Raw genomic sequence first — 10,727 nt, 5'->3', positions numbered from 1 at the left:
TTCCAATTGAAATACATGATAATGCTACTTTTTTCAGAATTTGTTTACGACCACTATTTCCAAGTTAATTGTTGCAGTAATTTATGATAGATAAGCAATGTCGCGTACAATTAGGATACCCATTCTTCTTCTTCCTTAGCTTTTCCATTTTCAGGGGTCGGTGTTGCATACTCTTCGTTGCCACACATTTTTGTCCATCGGATCTTCTTCATCTAAACCTTTCTCTCCCAAGTCCTCTGCCACAAAGTCATTTTTCTTCTCGGTTTTCCTCTACCTCTTCTATAAACTTTCAACAGCTCTATTCTTCGTCCCACATAGTTTTCATCTCTACGTCTGACATGACCAAACCATTGCAGTCTTTGTTCTTGAATCTTTTTTGAGACTAGTCACCCCGGCTCTTTCCCTAATCAAGTATTTTCTGATCCTGTCCTTTCTAGTCTTACCTAACATCCACTGTAACATTTCAGCTACCTTCATTTTCTTTTTCTAGATCTTCTTTACAGGCCACACTTCACCGCCGTACACAAACGCAGGTGTCACTATACTCTTGTATAACTTTCCTTTTAGTCCTTCCCAGATTTTCGATCACAAAGTACCCCGCTCATTAGCTTTTAGTGACCTGTATCCTGTGGGAACCAACAACTAGCCTGTATCCTGTGGGAAATTTCTCGATCTAGTGTTTCATTTTTCGTTACGTAGGAGCCAAGGTATTTATATTCTCCTACTCGTCCTAGGTTTTCTTCAAGCAATTCTACGTCCCCAACCATTCCTCTTTCTCCCAACCACATACTTTCCCTTTTTGTACCTGCTAACCTTAAGTCCTCTCTCTTCGATAGCCCTTCTCCAACTTCTCCTCCAACGTTTGTTTGTTCTCTTCTACTAACACGATATCATTAGCAAAGAGCATTGACCAAGGAGCCCCCTCCATTACTTTCTCTGTCAATACATCCATAACAAGATTAAGTAGGTCAGGACTTAGTGAAGAGTAATGATGCAAACCAAATGTATATGAAAAACTTTTGGTCAATCTGACAGCAGTCCTTACTTTGGTGTACACTCCCTCATACAATCCTTCACGAGCCTTACGTACTTCTCAGAAACCCATTTCTCTCTGATACATTCCCATAGAGCTCTTGTCTAGAAACTGTGTTATACGCCTTCTCAAGATCTATAAATATCATTTATATTTAGCTCTCTTTTCTTCTTGCTGTATTTCTCTACCAACTATCTCAACGCAAAAAACGCATCAGTTGTCCTTCTTCTTGGCATAAACCCAAACTGTTCTTCTCCTATCGATGTCTCTCCCCTTAACCTTTGTTCTACAGTTCTCTCCCAAATTTTTATTGTGTGCGACATTAACTTTATCCCTCTATGGTTCTTATAGTCCTGAATGTCCCCTTTATCTATATACAATAATACCATCACACTCTCTCTCCATGCATTGAGCATCCTTCCATCCTCATATATCCACTATTTGCCACAAGATATCAACCCTCTTCTCCTAGAGCTTTCCAAACCTCCACAGGTTTGGAAAGCTCTAGAGAGATCGATCTAGAGAACGATAAGGTCCTACTACCTTATCGTTCTTCGTCCTATTTAACGCCTCGACAACTTCATCTTTCGCTATCCCCGGTATTCCATTCCCATTTAGGTTCCCGCATCCTATGTCTCTCCTTTGGTATTCTTTATTTAGCAACTTACTAAAGTACTTATACCATATTTGCTTTATTTCAACATCGGTTCTTAATACTCTTTCATCTGCACTCTTAATCTGTCGCACGTGGGTCAAGTCCTTTGATGACTTGTCCCTTGCTTTAGCAATGCTGTATAACCTTTTCATCCCCTCGGGTGTTTTCAACTCTTCATACAGCTGTGCAGACGAGCTTTGCTTAGCAGTAGCTGCAGCGCGCTTTGCTTCCCTCTTTTCCACCTTGTATATATTCTTATCTTCCTCTCTTTTAGACCTGTCATACCTCTTTCTAGGCTCTTTCTTCTTTTTAACCTTCTGTTGCACCTCATCGTTCCACCACTAAGTTTCTTTGTCTCTAGGAGACCCTTTACCAGATGTTTTTCCTAGCACTTCCTTTCCGACTTGCACCACAATTTTACTGTTGGCTTCCCACCAGTCATTTACCGTATCTCTTTCCACAAGACCTTCCGGTAATCTACTCTTAAAGGCTATTGCCAAATCATTATTCTTTAAATTCTACCACTTTACTTTCTGGTGTCATACTTGCTTTCCTTGCTTCTATGGGAAACATACTGGTCTTCAGTCTTCATAAAGAACGTATAATTGCCAGCCAAATCCCATGCCACTGCAAAGTCAATCCAGCTATTTCCTTTGTAATTTCTTATTCATCTCCAAACCTCTATGAACTCTTTCTATGTCTGCTCTTTCTGTACCAATATGTCCATACAAATCACCTCCAATAAAATACTTTTCGTCTACAGAAATCTCGAGCATCTCGAAATTAAGAGCCCTGCAAAATACGTAAGAACTGTTTCTAATCTTTGTAAATCCATACAAGATCAATTCACCGAATATTATTATTTATTTATTGCAATATGCAACAATTTTCAACCAATTATGCTATTAATTAATAATATTATCTTAAAGTTAACAAATATTTTCTTTTGGGTTAAGTAATTTTTAAGAAAATATATAACAGGTACCAATTGTAGGTTAAGCGTACAAGGTTAAGCGATATGTGACAGGTTTTTAAAAATATACCTAAGATATTTCTTCAAGTCACATGGCATAAGGTTCAAGATTCCTTGCCAAATTATTAGGTACAAACATAACACACTAACTTAAAGTTACATTTGACTAAAGTTTTCTGAGAAATAACAAAAGAAAAGTGATATCCTGTCGCCCACATCGACCAAGTATCTCTTGTGTGAATGTATGTAAGATCCTCTATACTAAGTCTCGACCTAATAATCAATCCAAACTATTGCGAAATATCTGACATTTTTTTTTTCTATTAAGTTGTCAAATGGTGGCAAGTAGCCAAAAATTCTCTGGTATTAGCAGTAGCTTATCGTAACGTTTCTTGTCAATTAAACGTCTTGTCAATTTTACGTTGAAAGCCTATCTGCCAGTGAAGCGAAATTTACTTCACTAATTTTAATGGTGATTTGGACTCTACCTGCTTTTCAGAAATATTTTCAAGCTTAATTAACCATGCAGAAGTGAAAATCAGGAATCGGTTGTCTATTAATATATACAGGACTACCAATATTTAAGGTAAATTATCTTTCTTCCATATTGTACAGAAATACTAGCTATATGTAAAGCTTAGTAAGATTTATTGAAAAAAAAATCAGTTTGTAATTATGTCTGATTTAGTTTCTGTGTTATCTGCTATAAAAACTCGCGCAATTTTTGATAAAAAATAGTGTTGTTGTTAAATTCTCTTTGTCTGCCAATTACAATGCTTGAAAGCACGAGACAAAGAAAATGAAAATAAATAGAGAATGTCTAAACAAGTTACGTTTCTAGGACGATATAGTCGTAATAGCTGAAGATCTATATAGTAACCAACCAGAACATCAGTTTTGGTGGACAACAAATAGGACTCGTAGATAAGCTAGTCCTCGGTATGTATAATACCTAGGACACTAAATTAGATTTGGCAGCAATAATCAGACTTGCTAACTGAAGAGAAGAATCTGTCTTGAGTGGGCAGATTATAAAAAACTGAAAAAAACTTTTAAAAGTGAGCTGCCTATATGCCTGAAAAGAAAAGTCATTGCGTCCTACCAGTATTGACGTACGGAGCAGAAATACTTACCTTAAAAAAAGCTTCAGCTACAAAAAGTTGAGAATAATTGAGCGATTTAAAAGTAAAAAAACGAAGAAATCAGAAGAACGAAAGCGGCTGACATCATGGAAAGTATAGCCAAACAAAAATGGAAATACATATAAACTGGATAAGAGTGGCGTAATGGATGGGGTTGGAAACACGAGCAAGAGGATGTTTTGTGAGATAAAAATACTCTCATCACTTGTATTTTTTCTAAAGGGTCACTTTGATATTTCTGATTGTAACAATGAAGCAGATGTTTTGTTAAGACGGATATTAAGATGGTCAGAAAGTAGTTGTTTCGGCAGAAGAGATACAAATAAACAAAGTTTAAAACAGAATTGAATCTGAACTAAGCAAATCATAGCTTTGTAATTATTGTGATGGTAACATTGTAAGATTGAGTATGACAGTGATGGTAACAGTTATTAGATATTTGGCCATAAACGTAACTATGTTGCAATTCAGTTTGTTGCAACGTCTGGAGAAAGAATAAATACAGCTTGCTCCAAATCATACTTGGCTATTATCCTTAACCTTTTCGAAATCCTAAAATAAGTGAAATCATTTGTCAATTTTTAAAAAGAACATAATACGTTATTGATTTATCGTATCAGAATGGATCATGTGGTATAGTATGAAGTCATTAAAAAAAATAAAAGCTAAGTGAGCGCTTGTGAGCAATAAGTCATGTATTAGTACTCCTTTTTATTATAACCAAGAAATTAAAAGCGCTAAATATATTTGGAAAGAATACACGTTTAAAAAAAATTGTCCTGATACAAAAATGGTTTTTCCTAACATGTTGTCGTTTCCTTTTTAATTCACTTATATATTTATTACTATGTAATTCTAAAATTTATTTTTCTTTGTGTGAAACACAGGATGTGTGAATTGGAAAATTTGTTTTCACAATTTTCAGCATTGCAAAAAATAACAAAGCCGTTTATTTGATTTGATTACAATTTGCAATGAATTCCTTCTTGTCTGTAAATAGTAAGTAAATATTTTGTCATTTATATTTACTATAGATACACAAATAACATAATTGTGACGACAACGATATACTATAAATATTTATCAAATAACATATTTGATAAATTTTGAATATCCGGTTAAAAACATTTTACATTTTTCCAAATAAAAACCTACCGTATGGTGAAGATATAAAAACTAATGAATCATGAAATAGATATGAAGTATTCAAAGAATATTTTTATAAGGGTATTGTAATGATGTGGAATAAACAAGGAAATAATATTTACTTTGCCAATTTTTATGCTTTCGAATCAGAAGACATTGGCAGAATAAATATTTTCTTACCTACCATTTCATTCTTTTTAATAAATAAAGTGAATATTACTGGGGTAGGAGAGAGGCTGGTACAGTGGCCACCTTTCGAGTAAATTCAAGATATCTTTAATATAAATCATAATAAATGAATGAGTATCAACTCAAAACAACGTCAAAGCACTTGGTAAATTAAAAATGTACTCTGTAATCCCAAAAAATACAGGTTATGCAGGAGTAACTATTTTTGTTTTTTCAAAAAATGTGGCCACTGTACCAAACTAGATGGTACAGTGGCCACAAAGGTCAGGTACAGTGGTCATTATTTGCAATTCTTATTTTTATTTATAATATTCATAAAAAAAGAAAAGTAATATTAATATTTAACAAATATTATAAGATGATAAATCCGCTTTAAAAGTAAACAAATTTTCTGTTCGTTGTGTTGCTCCAGCACTTTTTGGTTGGGTTAAAATGAGTTCAACATCTTCTTTTGTAATTGTGGCAGAATCTGTAATTGTAGGAAATGAAAACCGTACTCCGTGACGCCTTAGAAAATTTACATTGTATTCTTGACCAGAAGAAAAAACTTCTGTAACTTGTGCAACATAAAATTTTGATGTTTTCTTTGTTTGAAACCTCACGAGAACAAATGAATTCACTTCCACCATTCGTGAGGATATGTCTTCGTCATAAATTTCATCTACTTCTGAAAATAGACTAACATCGTCGGAATCCACAACATCAGACAATTCAATGTCACTGTTACTGTCATCACTGGATATGCTTTTATTTTTCTTTGCATTACTTCTATTCGACTTGTTTGAACTATCAATTTTTCTTTTTACTGTTTACTTAGCTCTCTTCACTCTACTTTGCCTTGATATTCTTTCTAATGTTTCCGCTTCTATTCTTTTATAAATTGATGTATCAGTTAAAATTTCAGTAGTCTTCTTTTTCCTTTGTTTTTTTAATGGCAATAATGTAGCTTTAGGGTATGGTTGCAGTAATTCAGGGGAAATAAATCGATTTTCGGGTGTGTCCTTGGAAGTTGCCATCGCTTCATAAGAAACAGTTTTCTTTTCAGGTGTTATTTCCGATTTATGTTTCTGATTTGTTTCTGGTATTTTATCTGGACAAGTTGATGTTGAAGGGAACTGAATGTCCATTTGTGGTATATCGCTAACATTTGAATTATTTGATTGTTGTTGTTCTTGATGTATGTTTGGCATGTATGTTACGGTTGAAACCATAAAATCATCGTCATTAAAAATGTTATCATTGAATGGAAATACCCTAGTAGCTTTAAAAGCTGATACTACATTTTTGGGACAGAAAGCAAGTGGATAAGCGTCGCTCAAAATCTCTGCTATGTCGTAAAATGTTATCCTCTTTCCAGGATTTTTCAATAACCAATTTTGACAATCATGTGAGTAATATTTCTTCAGAGGACCAATTACAGCTTTATCTAAGACAGGGTAAGAACAGTTGTTTAAATAATCGCTCTTCGGGATAAACAAATTGAACAACTTATAAACTATTTGGTCGATCTATTTGAAACTTAGCACACTTTAATAATTCATCCACTGACATAATTGTAAGTAGTTATATTACAAGTAATTATGCAAATAACAAAATTATTAACATATATAAATTACTGCAAAATTAAGAGTTTTTTGCAACTATTTTGGTAAATTCTTTATGCATTTTAATTTAGAAATTCGCAATTTGAAAAACTTATTAAGATCTACAATTTTTTTTTGAATTATTTTTCTCTTAACTGCATAAGAAACGTTTTATAGGCCAAAAAATGATTTTTCACTTTTGAATATTGTTTAAAACAAAAACAAAGCAAAATCAGCTGTACATCTTTACGAATTTTTTATCAGCTACACTTCATATAACTTTTGGAACCTTCTAAATATCTGTATATTTTTCCCAGATAAACTAAGATAGAATAAGAGAAAATCCTATTACATATAATATTTTTAAGAACATAGTTTTTAAGACACAGCTGTCCTGAGAAATAAGATATTCCCGTGAATTTGGCCGGTACAGGTATCTGAGCTTTCTGGACCTCCATAACTAAAACCTCTATGTTTCCTGTAGTGCACCATTTTTAGAACTTTCATCTACCAGTAAAAAGTAAAGCATTTTATAAACAGATTGGAAAAATATGATTTGGGCCAAGAAATAAGAATAACATGAGACGACCAAACATGTGAGCTACTCAAAAGAGTAAGTTTACGTTGGACTGCATTCGGAAAAACGAAGGACTTGTTTAAAACAAATGTATCAATCCATTTAAAAAGGAAAGTTTTCAACCAGTGCGTTCTACTAATCCTCACATACGGAGCAGAAACCTTAAAGTTCACAAAAACATCACCGGAAAATTGAGAAGAACACAACGTAAAATTGAGAGATCAATGCTTGAAATGAGCTTGAGAAATATACTGAGGAACGAGAAAGTTTGTAAACGAACCGGAGTGGAACACATTATTGAACGTATTACAAAAAAAAATGGAGATGGCGAGATTTTGCAAAAATGAAAGACGGTAGGTGGATAAAAATTTGCTTGAGACCACGGGCAGACAAGGCCCCCAACGCGATAGACCGATGACCTCAAAATAATTGTCACTAATTGGAGGACGCAGAGATAGCAGAGGCGCAGAAGAAATAAAAGGAATTATTTACTTGTAGAGGAGGCATATGTTCAACAATGGATAAGTCACGGCTGATTTGATGATGGTGATAAAGGAGATCAGTACGTAGTTTAACAGTTTTACCGGAGGACCCTTTTCTTCGTTCTCGTTAGCCCCAAACCTGTTTCCTATTATGATTGATTATAACAGTCTTCCACTGGGTTATTTACGTTTATAAAAACTAAAAAATATACGTACCACGTATATTTTTGAGAATCTAGATATAATTAATATTTTCAATAACCACAATATTTGTGGTTATTACCTTCACCAAGATAACAATGACGAAATTGTTGTAAACAAACAATTTTTGACTAGTTTACTAGATAGATATATATGGCCCAGTTTCTCTAGTGAACATTTATTTGCACATATGTATTTGAGAAAGAGGTAAGTTATTGTTATCATAAGTAGAATATTTGAAAATATAGTTTATAAAAATTTAGCTGCAGTTTAAAAAAAATAAGTAGATTTTGTTTTCAGAATATTTTATTTCTATTGCTTAGTTCTTCTTATTTCTGTTCCTCTCCTATTGGAGATTGGATATTATCAAGGCTATGAACTTTGTTTACAGCTTTTCTTAACAGTTCGTTTGCGGTTTAACCAAACCAGTCTTTTAGATTTCTCATCCAGGACTATCTTCTTCGACCCGGATTCTTTCGTTCTTTAAATCTTTACCTGCATTATATTTTGTAGGAATGTGTATTTTTTTCCCCGCATTAGATAGCCTAAGTATTCCATTTTCTTTTATGGTATGTATTACTTCAGCCCTCTTGTCCATTCGCCGTAAAATTTGTTCATTTTGTGACTCTTTCAACCCAAACCTAATATCAGGTTTGTGAATTTTTTTTAGGCCATATATCCAGAACACCTCGAATAGGTGTTCATACACCTATAATACCATACCGAAAATTCACAAACCCGATATTCTTCTACGTCCCATTGTAAGTGCATACAACTGCCCTAGTAATTCAAAATTTCAGAAATTCAAACTCTAAGCAAAATTTATAATTATATTATTTCTCTATAATTCATTTATAAAACCAGTAAAATATTACATTTATAAGTTAATTTTCCATATGCTTGTTACATTTTTTCAGACATCTGTGAATAATAAATAAATCTTTTTTATTATTAAAAAAAAAGAATATTTAACAAAATTTTAATTTTGGCAATATAATTGTCAAGAATAAATTCAAAAAAAAACTAAGTTGGTATTCATTACATTGAGGGTTATTTGTAATTTTATTGGTCGCTGTCGCTATTCTAATTTATCAAAATACAATTTTTTTTTGTTCAAATAATTTTTTCAAAATTATATTTCTAAAAGAAAGAGAAACATTTATTAGACGAATTAATTGTTTAAAATGGTGTTTTTTAAATATGTGTATCAGCATAATTTTATTAACTAACCTAATTTTATTTGGTGAGTTACTACTCTTTTGCAATTATTATTGCACTTCAACCCATCCAAACATATATTTACAATTATAACTAAATCTTTGCTCTGGCAAAATTCAACTAATTGATCACCTCTCGTTTCTGTCACCAATACCATAGTCTCCAATGCTACCTTGTCCTACCTGATCATTAAAGTCCCCCAATATGACCGTGATATGTTGAGTCTTTTTTGCTTTCATTGCCTCTTCTAGGGTGTTATAAAACTCATCGATTTCATCTTCGTCTTTGTCTGCTGTTGGGGCGTAGACTTGTATAAGGTTTAGGATATTGCGTTTAAGTTTTACTTGTATTAACATTACTCGATCTGAACGAGGAATGTAGTTAAGAATGGAATCTTTGAATTTCTTGGATACCATAATTCCATCTCCGCGGCGATGAGCTTTACTATAGTTTCCGACATAGTAAAACATTCCGCAGTTTTGAGTTCGACATTTTCCAGACCCTGGCCATTGTGTGTCGCTAATTCCCAATATATCTATCTGGAGTCTTTGCATTTCCTGTACCGCGTTGTCTAATTTTCCAGCGGAATATAAGCTTTATACATTCTATGTAGCAATTTTTAAAGCTCTTCTTTGGATATTTTTTATACATGTGTGTGTATACAACCTTGTAGCCTGGTGCTATTCTTCTACTGCCGGTTCGTGGACTCCGAAATCCATGACCAGTAGTATTATTTCTTATATTATGTAGCATGATGATACGACTAGGTGTACTCTAATAATCTTTAATGAAGTGGTTTTCCATTGCCTTCTTATGCCGTTGGTCATTTGCTGATTCCTCCGCTTTAGGGATCAATTTCTTAACCCCGCGACAAAAGAACAAAAGGGTGATAGCTTATACCGGCAAAGTTTACAATTACATAATGGCACATGTAGCTCCTGCCAGCATAAAGACGGATATATATTGTAACCATTCTTGTGTACCTGTCTTTGCTGTGGTAATATCAAATTATCAGAGAACTACGAACCACTACGAACGTTGTGTTCATAGTTCTCTATTCTCTGATAATATTATGTACTATTACTGCTTAAACATAATAAATAATTATTATTAACAAATTTACACATTATGCAGTAATACCAGAGAACTACGAACACAAGTTCTCGGTAATACCTTCTTGTTATATTTTATATTATAGTTTGTTCTATATTTAATTTTTAATCTTTACGTTTATTTTATTATTGGTCTTCTTTGTGACGTCAGATAATTAACGATAAACGGTTGCGATATCGCTTATCGATAAGCGGATTATAATCAGCGATCATATCCGGAACTCCTCATCCGTCACAGTGGATCAGTTAAGACCCTACTGAAGACAAACTAAAAAAAAGAAATAGGATGTATATCCTGAAATAAATAAACAATTTACCACGCGGGAGCTAAGTGCTGCCACCTAGTACACAGAAGAAGAGATTTCTAAGGTATTGACAAAAATAGAAAAAAAGCAAATACACACAATTATTATCAA

The 10,727-nt window shown here is 33.3% G+C and overlaps 1 protein-coding gene across 2 annotated transcripts in view; it reads left to right on the top strand.

Annotated features, from left to right (window-relative positions):
- The first annotated feature begins 3,062 nt into the window (after positions 1 to 3,062).
- Positions 3,063 to 10,727, top strand: part of LOC140446992 (7-methylguanosine phosphate-specific 5'-nucleotidase-like) — a 32,042-nt gene continuing 24,377 nt past the window's right edge. The window contains exon 1 of one of the 2 annotated variants that reach the window (XM_072539586.1): positions 3,063 to 3,247. The gene's annotated coding sequence lies outside the window, so the exon portion shown is untranslated. Of the gene's footprint in view, positions 3,248 to 8,135; positions 8,189 to 10,727 lie in introns of those variants that run through there. The other variant, XM_072539587.1, reaches the window with a different exon arrangement.

The sequence above is a fragment of the Diabrotica undecimpunctata genome, chromosome 7 (genome assembly GCF_040954645.1).
Source record: "Diabrotica undecimpunctata isolate CICGRU chromosome 7, icDiaUnde3, whole genome shotgun sequence".
NCBI classification, from domain to species: Eukaryota; Metazoa; Arthropoda; class Insecta; order Coleoptera; family Chrysomelidae; genus Diabrotica; species Diabrotica undecimpunctata.
This window is presented reverse-complemented; position numbering and strand designations above follow the sequence as displayed.